Source organism: Malus sylvestris, chromosome 5 (genome assembly GCF_916048215.2).
Source record: "Malus sylvestris chromosome 5, drMalSylv7.2, whole genome shotgun sequence".
Taxonomy (NCBI): Eukaryota; Viridiplantae; Streptophyta; class Magnoliopsida; order Rosales; family Rosaceae; genus Malus; species Malus sylvestris.
In genome coordinates, this window is record NC_062264.1 from 34,653,954 (window position 1) to 34,668,925 (window position 14,972).

Here is a 14,972-nt window from a genome sequence, read left to right on the forward strand (position 1 = left end):
GTGAGTTGTTTGTCATTTTCACTTTGAATGTAGTTCTGGACTCGGAATGTTGCTTGCTCGAGCTCAACAGGGACAACCGCCTCTGTGCCAAAGGCAAGTGAGAATGGAGTTTCTCCTGTTGAAGTCCGATATGAAGTGCGATATGACCAAAGAACTTGGGGTACAAATTCTGGCCAACAGCCTTTAGCTTTGTCCAAGCTGGTTTTCAAAGTGCGCTTGATTATTTTGTTGATGGCCTCAACTTGTCCATTAGACTGGGGATGAGCTGGAGAGGCAAAGCATAAGTTGATGTTGAACTTAGAGCAGAACAACCTGAACTTCTTGTTGTCAAACTGTCGCCCATTGTCAGTGACTATCGCATTGGGAATGCCGAATCTACAAAGGATGTTCTTCCACACGAAGTCTTCTATCTTTGCCTCAGTAATGGTTGCCAAGGGTTCTACTTCGGCCCACTTTGTGAAGTAGTCCACTGCAACGACTGCGTAACAGACTTTGCCCTTCCCTGCCGGCATTGGGCCGATCAAATCAAGTCCCCACTGGGCGAAGGGCCAAGGGCTGATCATAGGAGTAAGAGGCTCTGGAGGGGAATGAGGAATAGTCGCATATCGTTGACATTTGTCACATGAGCGGGATACTTTGATGGCATCCTGGTGGAGTGTTGGCCAGTAATATCCTTGGCGAAAAGTCTTGTGTGCTAGGGACCGAGATCCAGCATGATCTCCACAGACTCCCTCATGTATTTCCCGAAGGACGATTTCCGCCTCGGCAGGCGTAAGACACCTTAAGTATGGCAGGCTAAAACCTCGCTTATAGAGTTGATCATTGATGATCAGGTAGCGGGTAGACTTGTATCGAATTTGCTTAGCCTGGACTTTATCATTTGGGAGGGTGCCATGAGCAAGGAAATTATAGATCGGGGTGATCCAACTATCCCCCTGTTGTAAGTTGCATACTTCTGCGGCCATGGTGCTTGGTGTTGCCAACAGTTCGACATGAATTTTTCTTCCAATCTTGTCTTCCACAGCTGAGGCGAGGCGAGCCAGGGCGTCTGCATGACTGTTTGCCGCTCGAGGAACTTGGGTGATCTGGTAGTGGAAGTGCTTGAGCAAAAGTTGTGTTTGCGCAAGATATGCTGCCATGGAGCTGTCCTTAGCATCAAAGTTGTTGGTAACCTGGTTGACCACTAATTGGGAGTCACTGAAAATATCAATTTGTTTAACCCCGAGGTGTTTGGCCAAACGTAATCCTGCTAGAAGGGCTTCATACTCGGCCTCATTGTTTGATGCCTTGAATTTGAAACGAAGAGCATACTCCATTGCTACTTTGTCGGGCGTAGTCAAGACTAGTCCCGCTCCACAGCCCTGTTGGTTGGATGAGCCATCAACATACAAACTCCATGCTGAGGTCGTTGATTCTACCTTCTGAGCTTCCGATGGCAATGAAGCTACTGCTTCAGGTGTAGAAGCAATGTCAACAGGATATGTGAAGTCGGCGATGAAATCTGCTACTGCTTGGCCTTTTTCGGCTGGTTTTGGTTGGTAGGAGATGTCAAACTCACCCAATGCTATCGCCCATTTGATCATTCGTCCAGACGTGTCAGGACTCTGGAGTATCTGTCGAAGAGGGTGATTGGTAAGCACGATGATGGCGTGTGCTTGGAAATAAGGGCGAAGTTTCCGAGCAGACATGACCAATGCTAGAGCTAATTTCTCAATGTTGGAGTATCGTGTCTCCGCATCTTGTAGGGCCTTGCTAGCGTAGTAGACGGGCCGTTCGACACCACTGTCCATTCGAATAAGAACAGAACTGACTGCTGAAGCCGAAACCGATAGATAGATGATGAGAGTGTCACCAACTTCTGGTTTGGAGAGCAGAGGGGCTTTACTCATGTACTCTTTGAGGTTCCTGAATGCCTTGGCACATTCCTCCATCCATGTAATGTACTTCTTATTTCCCTTGAGTGCTTTGAAGAAAGGAGCACATCTGTCTGTGGCCTTAGAGATGAATCTGGTTAAGGCTGCCACCTTGCCAGTAAGGCTTTGGATGTCTTTTGAAGTTATTGGCTCTTTCATGTCGAGGATTGCTTTGATCTTTTCAGGGTTAGCTTCAATGCCTCGTTGGCTAATCATGAAGCCTAAGAATTTGCCAGAGCCCACGCCGAAGGCACATTTGTTGGGGTTCAACCTCATTCGATACCTCTTTAGAATGGTGAAAATTTCAGATAGGTTGGTGATGTGTTGGTCAGCATGTTTGCTTTTGACTAGCATATCATCAACGTAAACTTCCATGTTCTTCCCAATTTGTTCGGCGAACATTGAATTGACCAGTCTCTGATAAGTTGCTCCTGCATTCTTTAGGCCGAAAGGCATGACTTTATAGCAATATAGTCCCCTGTCAGTAGTGAAGGCCGTGTGTTCTTGGTCTGAGGGGTTCATGAGGATTTGGTTGTATCCTGAATAAGCGTCCATAAAGCTCAAGAGCTCACACCCTGCCGTAGAGTCTATAAGCCTGTCAATAAGAGGAAGAGGGAAACTATCTTTCGGACACCCTTTGTTTAGGTCGGTGTAGTCAACACACATCCTCCACAAGACCTTTTGAAGCGAAAGACTTTCTTTGGTCGGATTTTTCCTAACAAGGACCACATTTGCTACCCATGTCGGGTAATTGACTTCGCGGACAAAGCCTATGCCTTTGAGTTTTTCAACTTCTGCTTTCATTGCCTCGTATCGTTCAGCGTCATAAGATCTTCGCTTCTGTCTCACCGGCTTGATCTTGGGGTCAATACTCAAACGATGACAGATGACATCGGGAGAGATGCCTGGCATGTCCTCGTATGACCAGGCGAAGACTTCAGTGTTCTCTTTCAAAAAAGATATCAATGCTAACCGAAGGGGTGGTGACAATGTGGTGCCAATATTCACCATGCGGTCTGGATGATCTCTTGAGATAGGTACCTTCTCCAACTCTTCAGCAGGTTGGGCTTGCTGGGTGAAAGAGTCATCTCGAGGATCATCGGGTTGATTGTTGCTATCAGGAAGATCCAAGTTCGCTTCATCTAGGCTGGTCTTTGTGACTTGGTTATGTACAGACAGGGTTTCCTTGGGTCCGGGCAAGTGTTGTTGCTTAACTGAAGTGTTGTAACATGATCGTGCACTAAGCTGATCTCCTCTGATGTAGCCGTTGCCATGGGGGGTTGGAAATTTCATCAACAGCATATGCGTGGATACCATAGCCTTGAGATCATTGATGCCTGTGCGCCCAAAGATGACATTGTATGCCGTTGGGCAGTCAACCACTAGGAAGTTAGTGGTAATGGTAGCCGTGTAAGGGCCTGTACCAATAGTAAAGGGTAAATGTATGCTCCCTAAGGGTTGCACGATATCACCGGAGAAGCTTATCAGAGGAGAAATCGAGCGATCGAGCAAGTGTTCAGCTACACTGAGTGCCCTGAAAGCTTCGGCAAACATGATATTGACCGAAGCCCCTGTGTCTACGAGGATTCGTCGAACATCAAAGTTGGCTATGTGAGCCTCCACGATCAATGGGTCGTTATGAGGGTAGATGATGCCTCTTTCTTCCTCAGGGTAGAAACATATTGGATCCTAGTTAGGCTTTTGATACTTCCCTCCCCTGATGTCTTCCACGTGAAACACTCGGTGACCAGGCCTCAGAATTCGTCCACTGTTTTTCATGGCCCTATTGGAAGATTCAGATATGGGTGTGCCGCCGCTTATGGAATATATGACATTCACCTGGCGTTGGTTACGGTTATCCCTTTGAGGGTGAAGAAGGAATTGATCAATTTTTCCTTCTCGTGCCAAAGCTTCAATACGATCACGGAGGATGATACATTTCTCGCTATCATGGCCGTTATGCTCATGGTAGCAACAAAACATGCCCGCGTTATTCGGGGGCGTGTAATCTGGATGCCTCGGCTTTGGCTTTGGTATCAGGTGAGCTATGCTGGGGTAAATGGCCGCGCATGTGGCATTCAAGGGCGTGTATGTCTCATACCTTGGGGTAGGGGGTATCTTGACGCGGGTTTGACCCACTGCATTGACTGCCTGGGGGCGAGCGTTATTGTGGCGATACCCTTGGTTATCGGGATAGTGTCCCTTACTCTTTTTACTGGAAGGAGAGTGGTGAGGATGGAAATCCTTCCTCTTGCCTTGAAATTGATATGTCTGTTGATTCGGTGAAGCATTATGCAAGGCATGGGGAGGTGCCACTGCTGTTTGGAAAGTCGAGGTCTTCTCATTTAGGTGAGTCTGGCTTCCACCTCCCACTTGTTGATAAAGGATGGTTGTAGGGGGTTTCTCCTGATATGTCTTTGCCTCGGCGGAGGCATGGTTATAAGCCTGCGCCATCACCTCAGAGTAAGTCTTCCAAGTATTGGCATTGATCATGTATTTAAAGAAACAATCACGTAGGCCTGCCGTGAAGGCTTTGAGGGCAGTCTTGTCGTCTGCCTCGGCACACCGGGAGTATTCATGGCTGAAGCGGCCAGCATACATACGTAATGACTCGTCTGGCTTCTGGCGGATAGTGTACAAGTCATCTGCAGAGTGCAAGCGATCGGTTTGGAAAATGTGTTGGGAAACAAATAGTTTCCTCAATTCCTCAAATGAGTCTACCGTCTCAGGTGTAAGACGACAATACCAATTTAGAGCTCCACCAGAGAGGGTGGAGGGGAAGAGAAGACATCGCTCTTCGTCGGTGTGCATCCGGTATGCCATGGTGGACTCAAAGAGGTTAAGGTGCTCAATCGGGTCCTCTTTTCCAGTATAAAGTTGCAAGCCAAGCTTTTGTTTTGTCTTTGCTTGAAGGGGGGTGTTGAGGATCCTCCTTGTAAGAGGGCCAGGCCTGGGTTGGTTCCAGTCAGGTATTTCAGCCTGACGTTCAGCCTTCAACTTGTTTACTTCCTCAAGAAGTTGTAGGACAAGGGGGTCCTGAGCGGAGTTATGTGTCACTGGAGCTTTCTTTCGTAAATCTCCATCTCCTATTGGAATTAGGAAGGTTTGATCAAGGGCATGTGATTTTTCCCTGGACTCGCTGTACTGGCTTCCAGGGTATGTCTGTCGGAACACCTCTAAGTCCCCTGTACCCTCATGTCTCTCTAGGACTTGTTGCCCCTTCCCCAAATTGGTGGCCGGCTTGGGCCGTGGCAGGGGACCGAGTCTCTCAGAAATCCTTGGGTCATTAATCTTTGAGCTTATATGGATGGAATTCTCTCGACGTTGCTTCAGGAAATCCCGACAATCGCGAAAGACGGCTTTCGATCCTTCTGCCCCTTCAGCAAAGAGGTGTCTCCCTCCACTTCTCATGGTTCGGGTCGAAGCAACTGGGTTAAGAGAAGCCTCATGTTGATTATCAATTCGAGGGGTAATATGTTCCCTATCAGGGATATCTATGTCGAATGCATGTGACCCTCCATGTTGGAGGGCACCCAGTTGATGGTTGACTTCCACGGGGGCAACAAGCTCGCGTGTCTGAGCTTGCCTAGCTTCGTGGAGTGTCTCGAAGAGCTTCTCATATTGCTCCTGGAGGACCTCATTCCTCATTGCTATCTTGTTGTTATGAGCTTCCAACTCATCGACTTTAGCTTGAAGAAGAACTCGTTTTCCTTCCTTCTTTCGTTGTTTCGCACTATGTGCAAGGGGGGTGTCATTCTGTGTGCTGTGGCTTCCTTCGCTTCCCATGCTGGAGAGGGATGCCTGATCAAAAGAAAGTGTACGAATGATAGAAACCAGCTTGACACAGCTGAAGAGAGTAGGAATAAGTGTCGTTTCCCACAGACGGCGCCAAATGTTGATGCACAAAATCAGCGAAGACTTTGGTACAACAGAAAGTGTCAGGTTTTATGACCTTCGCTTGGTTGCTTCGGTCACTAGTGAGGATAAGTACGTAAATGAATAGAGACAGAGAAGCAAACACAGGATGTACGTGGTTCACCCAGATTGGCTACGTCCACGGAGTAGAGGAGTTCTTATTAGTAGTGAAGGGCTTACACAAGTACAAAGGATCAAGCTCTCAATTTAGTGAGTTCTTGTGAATGATTTAACACAAAATGGCATTAGCCCATATTATGGGGGAATGACCCCTATTTATAGAAAAACTTGTAGCTTTGTCACATTGACATGTGTCATGTTATGATTGGTTCTTGATGTCGACACGTGCTGCGCTCTGATTGGCTTCTAATCTTGACACGTGTCGAGTAGTGATTGGCCTCCTGGTCGGAGGGGAACTCTTCTGGGTCCTTGACAGTATAGCGTTGGCCGGTGCTCGGTAGTTTCGGGATTGGTCAAGTATGGTACAAACAACTTATATAACATTGCCTCCCGATTGAAGAAGTTATAGGAAAATCAAGAGACAAAATAAAGACGAAAATGTGTACGAAAATTATTTCCAAAATTTTATCGAGCCTCGACTAGTGAAATAGTGACTTCATTAGCTGAGCATGCTTTAGAAGAATGACCGACTTCGAGTTCACTCATATCCCTTTCACTGTAAAAACCAGGTTTTAGAGGTGGGGGCAATGCACCTTCACTACCCAACATTAGAACTGCGGCTGACATGCTCGGCTTGTCTTCTGGATTCCTCTGCACACACAAAAGACCCACATGAATCATTCTCACAACTTCATGCAGAGTGACGGAGTCCTCTATCGATGCATCAAGCAGTTCGAGAGGCCTGCCTTCTGTGTGTAGCATCCATGCCTAAAACACGAAAACTAGTGTACTTAGCAGAAGTAGTAGAGTCGAGCGATAAGAATTTTTAACTTGACATTTGATGCTGTTACACTCACATGTCCAAGAAGGTTGAGTTTGTGGTCTGGATGAGAGAATCCTCTATTTCTACTCCCACTCACTATCTCTAGCACCAGAACACCAAAGCTATAGACGTCGGACTTTATAGAGTAGAAACCATCAATTGCATATTCTGGGGACATGTAACCGCTGTAGATCAATGTGTCAAAAAACATTTTTATACGCAAAGAATCTAGACTTTCTAGTTTCTATTAGTGTTTTTTAAAATTCGTTAAAAAAGAGCTGTACAATTGTGTTTTAGGATACTTACTATGTTCCGACCACTTTCTTCGTTTCTGCTTTCGTTTCAATTCCTCCAAAGCTTCTAGCCAGGCCAAAGTCTGAGATTTTCGGGTTAAATTCACTGCCTAATAAAATGTTACTTGCTTTGAGATCTCTATGAATAACTCTCAATCTAGAATCTTGATGAAGATAGAGGAGCCCTCGAGCTATCCCATTAATAATTTCAAAGCGCTTCGCCCAGTCTAATAATATCCTTCTTGTTTGATTTGCAAAATATCATAATTCACAATTGTCAAAAAAATACATCATGCTAGGTTGCTAGCATAAGTGGACTAATCAAACTAAATGCAAGGTTTTTGAGTGGTCAAACCAAAAATAAAGAAGTCTAAGCTCTTGTTAGGCATGAACTCGTAGATCAGTATCATCTCGTCTTCTTGAATGCAACATCCAAGAAGTTTTACTAGATTCCTGTGCTGAAGTTTGGCAATATGTGTAACTTCATTCTTGAACTCGTTGAGTCCTTGTCTAGAATTTTTTGAAAGCCTTTTCACTGCGATTTCTTGTCCATCTTGCATCGTACCCTAAAATCCATCAGCGTATGTTATGACCAAAATTCATATTTTGTAGTTTGCACACTACTTGTATCCATCATTCCATATTCTGACCAGAAGTACATGTATCTATACAACTTCGAAACTATGAAGGACTATCTAGTTTTACCTTAAAGACAGATCCGAAACCGCCTTCACCAAGTTTGTTTTCAATTGAAAAGTTATTGGTTGCAGAAACTATAGTCATCAAGTCAAATAACGGTAATTCCAGATCCTCATTTTGGCTGCGTCCCAATTTTCCTACAAAGACGCAGTGACAAGTGAAAAAAAATCCCTATACAATTGAACTATGTAGTTTGGAAAGAAGAGGGGCACAATAATACAACCAACTTCCCACATTTTTGGTGCTGCTTCTTCCAAACATAAAACAACAGAGAAAGGCCCAGGATCAGCAATCCGGTAGACAACACAATAATGCTTATTATGATTCTCATTTTCTTTTCATTGGATTCAGAGTATTTAGCGTTGATCTTTGTATCGTCTTCATGATCTACAAATGATATTTTTGAAGACATAAAATCTATGAGTCGGAGAGTAATAAACAAATAAATAAAAATTGTATAATGTCTATCATCCAACTAATAGTTTCTAGTTTGTGAGACAATTCTAAAAGAAGATATTGCTAATTGTGTCAACATTCAAAGTTAAAACTGTTAGAATTAGTACAATGTTTCACTTCGTTATGTCTTGACTTTGTTTCGAGCATATGATTATGACTAAATGCATGGTCACCAAAAGGTGTTTTTTACATACCTTGTTCTGCTGCGGCCATTCTTATATAAATATCTTGCCCGTTTTCAGCAGTGTATCTTATATCAATTAGATCACCGTACCACAGCAAGCACCCAGTTCCTCCATCCCGGATATCCAAATTTGTATAAGCCGTGCAGGAGCAGTTCTTCATGCACAGCATCTCACATTCCTTGAGGTTCATACTTTTGTTATGCCATGATTGTTCTGTGCTAGGCAATTTCACCCCCGAGTACTTTTGGAACACATCTCCAGTGCAATTTAGAGAAGTCTTTCTCACACAGCCATGAGACCAATCCACCAAATCCCATTCTTTCGGGAACTTTGGTGTAAATCCTTTCTAACAACTACAAACCGGGGACTCTTCAATGTTACATGCACCATGTACACCACACAATGCATAGTTTACACAGTCATCAATTTTGGCTGATTGGTAAAGAACCCAACCTTTGGTTCTATCAATCCATGTGTAGCGCGCTGCACAAGTCCATCTGAAGTTAACACCACCCTCGAAAAGATTGAGCTGTTGTGAAGCTTGTAACTGTAGTACATTTCATCAGGCTCAGAAACAAAAATGTATGTGAATATAGGGTTTGGATTGAACTGAGGGCTTCCACTGAACCCTACTCCATTCCATGGTCCAGTCCGATATTTAATGACCGAACCTTCCCTCACAAATAATTCTGCATATCCTTTGGGACCAAGTTGAGATGTACGATTTCCTTGAGAAGGATCCTGAGGACTTTTCGACGATCTAAGATGCCAATTGAAGCCTGTAACTGTGTTCCTACCAAGCTTCATACCTGGTAAGAATGTATCGCCAGGGTAATCAAAACTTTGCCACAGAAGGTTCTCAGAGTCATCATCACTCATATCTATCACGATAAGATTACCCGAATCCAAAAGACGTGCCATTGGATTCTGTGCAGTTCTCGATGTGTTGGAGGACCAAATTGTGCTCATGTTGTGGTTGAGCACAAGTATTCCGGGGTTGGTGACCTTCAGAACGCCAGACAAATCAGTGAGGGGTGTGTCTCTGTTGGCAACCCATACAATGGTTTTAACAGAAATCTTCTTGTACCATATCCCCACGTACCGTCTATTAGAAGCATCAGGACTGTAAAATCCTAGCTCAAATGTTCCCCCAGTTGAAACTACAGTCTCACCGTCTCTAATGGACTGAAATGTACTTGTGCCGTCATCAGCTATGGAGAATACTGCTGCGAAGATGAGCAGCAAAGAAGAGTAGAAGAGAAGCAAGCACATCTTAGTTGAAGCTTTCAATGGTTTTTTCATTAAATTCATGGGAAGACAAATTGTCCCTCTACGCCCTTCTTACATGTATGATTTCGCATTGTTCAGTCATTTTCGACTGCAATATCGTGATTTCGCATTTTCATTAAATTCAAGGGAAATTGTTTTCAATCGGAAGTAGACATCGGACTCCGTCCAAGAATGATTTTGTCTCGGCCTCACAATTTCCCATGACAATTAAGTTTTTTCATACAGTAGCAAAATATCTAAATTAATATGTGGTCAATGATCATCCAATTCCCTCAGCTCAAAGGAAGCTTACATTAGCAAAATATCTAAATTAATATGTGGTCATCCAATTCCCGTGACAATTTACTCTTGGCCATTATTGGTGGAAAAATTAGACGAAGAGAGGAACCCCACGTTTGACGTTTGACGTTTGACTTGAATACACTGTTAAAGCAATAGCACAACAATTCTAATCATATAAAGAAAATCACAACATCTATAATACACAAGATTATATAAAGAAAGTTAGAAAAACTAGCAAACTTGGAGATTGAGGCTTGTATAAATACAATATCTTAAAGATAAAATTTTGTCCATACTCTTGTGCTTGTGATTCGGTAGGTGTCCCTCTCACATGATTCAACAATCTATAATCCAAAGTCAAAGCACTTCAATTTTTAGACTCTGGAGAAACTCAATTTATTCCGTACTCTCAAGACACGACTTAGAATTAAACAACAAAAAAAGAACATAGTGTACATGGAAATACTCTTTTGTCCAATACGTTCTAATTGACTCTCTATCTCATCTATATTATATATATATATACACACACACATATAAAGGCAAGGGCCCATTGAATAGTATTTTTTGGTGTCAAAAGCTTCACAAAAAATAATTGGACAAAAATGCCTCTCAAATAAAAAACTTCAAAAGCAACCCAAAATAATGTATCAAATGTGGTAGGGGCATTTTCATCATTTTAACAATATTTTTTTAATAATTAATTTTTTTCTTATAGTTTTTTTTTATATAAATAATTAGTACATCACAATAGGCTAATAATAATGTAATTCAATCAATTGTTCATTAAATATTATTTTCTCTATTTTTAAATACGCTCAAAACATCTTAAGAGAAGTGTAATGCCAGTTATAAAAAAGGTATTTCGCACGCGGATAATAATGTGATTAAATTAGTTGTCAAATGATTTTTTTTTTTGAACAAATGATATTACCTGCATTAAGGGGAAGGGAGTGGGCGTAGCCTCACAATGGACTAACAATAATATGATTCAATAAGTTGTTTATTAAATATTATTCTCTCTATTCTTAATATAAATTCAACAGAGAGCGATTTTATTATATGGATTCAGCTGCTTTAATTGGTTTATGAAGGGTTTCTTCTAGCATGATCTAAGATTATAAATTTACTTCAAATATTTGACTTTGCTTTTGTCAATTTAAGCATATATGTTATACCCACCCCCACATTTTTTTAGCTATATTTCTATATTCCTCCTGAAACATGTTTAGGTCTATCAATTTAGTCTTTATTCTCATTTAGACCTAGCCATCTCTCTCTCTCTCTCTCTCTTTTTTCCTTTTGACCAATTCTTCCACTCTCTCTCTTTTCCTTTACATTTTTTTTCTCTCTCTCTACCCACCCACCACTATCAGACACTTCTTTACATTTTTTTATTAAAATGTACTTTTACTCTTTCACTCTCTTTCTTCTTCTTCATCCAACCTCACTATCCTTCTAACTCTCGAAACTCTCTCTCTAGCTCCATCAAAACCAGCCACCACCAGTGCTCGTTCCTTCACAAATTTAATCCCAAATCTTGATACTTTGAACCTTTGGGACATAGGGAACACGACTACAACTTTGCATGCAACATCAGAGCAACTCCGAGTGCTCTACCATTGAAGACCCGAGAGCTTTGAGCTCTCACCCTCAATCTCAGCCCTGTTATCCGCTTCATGTGCATGCATACCTTCCCCGAGGACGAACTCCGGCGAGTTTGTTGCTGTGGGTACACAAACCTCTTTGAATTCGAACCCAGGTAATTAATTACCTTCTTGTTTGTTGTTCAGTGTCGTGAGTGTGTATGCAGTACAGTGTATGTATGGTGTGGGCTGCGATGTGTGTGTGTGTTGTGCCGTGTGTGTGTGTGTGTTGTGCCGTGTGTGTGTGTGTGTTGTACCGTGCCGTGTGTGTGTGCGTGTGCAATATGTGTGGTGCATGTGTATGTGTGTGTGTGTTGTGCCGTGTGAGTGTGTGTTTAAGTGTGTGTGAATGTGTGTGGTGCACGTGTATGTGGTGCACGTGTGTATGTGTTGTGCATGTGTGCATGTGTGATGTGCATGCATATGTGTGTGCTGGCGTGTGTGTATGTGTGTTGTGTGGGTTTAGGCTTAAGCTCAAACCACCCATTTGTTTCTAAACTATCTAAACCCAAAACCCAATAAGTCCTAACCCTATTTAAACTAAACCTAAACCCTAATCCGGATCCAAACCCAAGACCCATTTCCATTTCTTAAATTTCTATAGTTGGGTAGTTTGATAAATTGTACATTTTTTGTGCTTAGATGAAGTTGCTAATGGGGAAATTCTTAATCATTATCCGCACAACTCTACTGCTACGTGCTGAGGGACATGGAGCAGGCATTGGGCCGGAAGTTGGTAATCTCTGGCTACGGAAGCATAGATCATGGTGTTGGCATAGGGTCGGGAGTTATATTTATTCAGTGATCTTACTGGCAGCACACCGCACTTACGAGACGATCTATGAGACGATTAATATTTTGATTTCCGCGATGTTTTTCTGCGATATGTCTTTTGAGATGTTTTTGGCATGCTAGGGTTTTCAGTAAACCTATCACTTATTATGCTAGTAGTTTTCTTTATATAAATCGTAGGGATTAGTATCTTGATAACTATTTTATTATTATTGTATATATGAACTTGGTCCACTCACCTTTGTTTTGCGCCCCTATTCAGGTCTTAGAAACGAGGACTACGACACAACGTACGAGGCATTCCCCTACTAGTAGCAGTCTATCATACATTTGTGTGATATCTTGTAATGATCTTTCCTTTTGTGATCTTGAATTAGAACGTACTATGTACACTCTAGACATTTCCTTAAACTATGTTTATTACCTTTAGATTCTAATGATTATTCATGTATATTTCCTCCTAATCATTACTCTTGTATTCAATAAATGGATTTCGTCACCCTTGGGTGTCGACCAACACGTGCCTATCCGGGTATTCAGGGAATATCGGGGTCGAGACGTGTCAGATTGGTATAAGAGCAAGGTTAGGGTTTCTTTCCATCAATTTGGTAAATTTCAGCTATTTTAAATCTTGTTGTCCTTGTCAGAATCATGGCTAATCCTGGTGGGAATGTACCTCGACAACCTCGTTCTTTTATAATGGGAGGAATCCAGCAGTTTACATATGCATTAATGAATGCTCTTTCGGATCATAGGCCGAATCGGACGTATTTAGAAATCGCTAGAAGTCATGGAGTTACTGAGTTGAAATCTGTGGGAGATTGTGAAGAGGTTGAGTAGTGGTTAAAGAAAATGGAGGATACTCTGGAGGCTATGAAATGTCCACTAAATGAGTGGGCAAACACGACAAGTTATTTTATTCAGGGTAATGCTAGGAATTGGTGGAAATCAACGAAAGAATCTCGTCCACTTGGTTCTTGGATGACATGGGCTGCCTTCAGGAAATGTTTTATTACTTACTTTCTAAGCCCCGGTTACAGATTGAGAAAGAGGCAGGAGTATTTAGAGTTCAGACATGGTGACCTCATCATCACAGAATTTGACAGCACCTTCAGGCACTTGGCTAGGCATCATGATGGGACTTATGATAATCCACAAGCACAGATGGATCAGGCAATGCTTGCACTGAACCAAAAGTATCGTACACTGGTAACTGCTCAGAGACCTAGAACTTATGAAGAAGTAATCGAGATAAGTCTGAGTATAGAACAGTCTAAATGGAATATAGAGATGCAGGATTAACCTCAGATTTTGGGCCAGCCCTAGAGATAAAATAGACAGCGGAATTAGAATCAGATGAGTCGGAATTTCGGTCACGGAGTACCAGAGAATCAGTGGGCCCCTCCATTTCTGTAGGTCCCAAACATTCTTTTTCCTTTAAACGACCATGTCGGGGTTCAGGGTCGTCCAGTGAAAGCTCAGGCAACGAGTCGGTGAGACGATCTTTCGGTCATTTCACTTCGAGTTATCTGGTCTGTAATCAATGTGGGTTACGTCATCGAGGGAGTCGTGGGATAACTGTTGTAGTTTGTCACAGGTGCGGTGACATTGGGCATTTTGTTCGTGATTGTCCTTCAGCACCACCACATGGTGATTTTGCCTCTGGCTCAAGCTACAGTGAATATCAGACAATTCAGAATTTTGGTGCCAGACAGAGCTATGATGGCAATGGCAGTAGTAGTCGAAGTTATGGTAGCAGTAATAATCAGAACTACAGGGGTAACAGAGGTATGCAGTTTGGTGGCAGATGTAGCCAAAGTTTTAGAGGAAATGACAGCCGGAGTGCTCAGTTTTCGACCCAGCAGCAGGCTGGAACATCTTATGGTAACAGTAATCAGGGGAACAGAGCATGACGTGGTTCCAGAGGTCGTGGCAATCGGAACAATAATGCGGGATATCAGGTTCATGGACGTATAAACGCCATGACTCAGCAGGAGGCTGATCAAGATCCTCGAGTTATCACCAGTACGTTACCTGTCTGTAATACTTGGGCTAGAGTTTTAATTGATTTGGGTGCTACATAATCTTTTGTTTCTTCATCTTTTGCTCGGGTTATACATTCTCAACCTCAGCCACTAGGTTTTGATAGGCTGATTCAAATGCCACGTGATGAATTGTTTTGTGCTCACTAGCAATATCGGAATTGTCCAGTTATTGTGGAATGGGAAAACTTAGAGATTGATTTAATTCCTTTTAAACTAGCGGAGTTTGATATCATTCTGGGAATAGATTGGCTATCTAAGCACTGAGCGAATGTCGCATGTTGGGAGAAAATTGTGATGTTCAATCGGCCAAGACTTCCAGCAGTTACATTTATGAGTGAGTGACATGTCATCCCCAATAGTATTATTTCTGCTATTCGAGCAACTAGGTTGTTGAATAAGGGTTGTGTGAGGTTTTTAGCCCACGTAGTTGTGAATGATGAACCTTTTTTACGTCCAGAAGAGGTGCCAGTTGTAAGGAACTTCATTGATGTGTTTTCGGATGATTTACCAAGG

General features: G+C 42.6%; 1 pseudogene; it reads right to left on the minus strand.

Moving 5' to 3' along the window:
• Positions 1 to 6,321: 6,321 nt before the first annotated feature.
• Positions 6,322 to 9,884, minus strand: LOC126621153 (G-type lectin S-receptor-like serine/threonine-protein kinase At4g27290; annotated as a pseudogene).
• Positions 9,885 to 14,972: the final 5,088 nt, after the last annotated feature.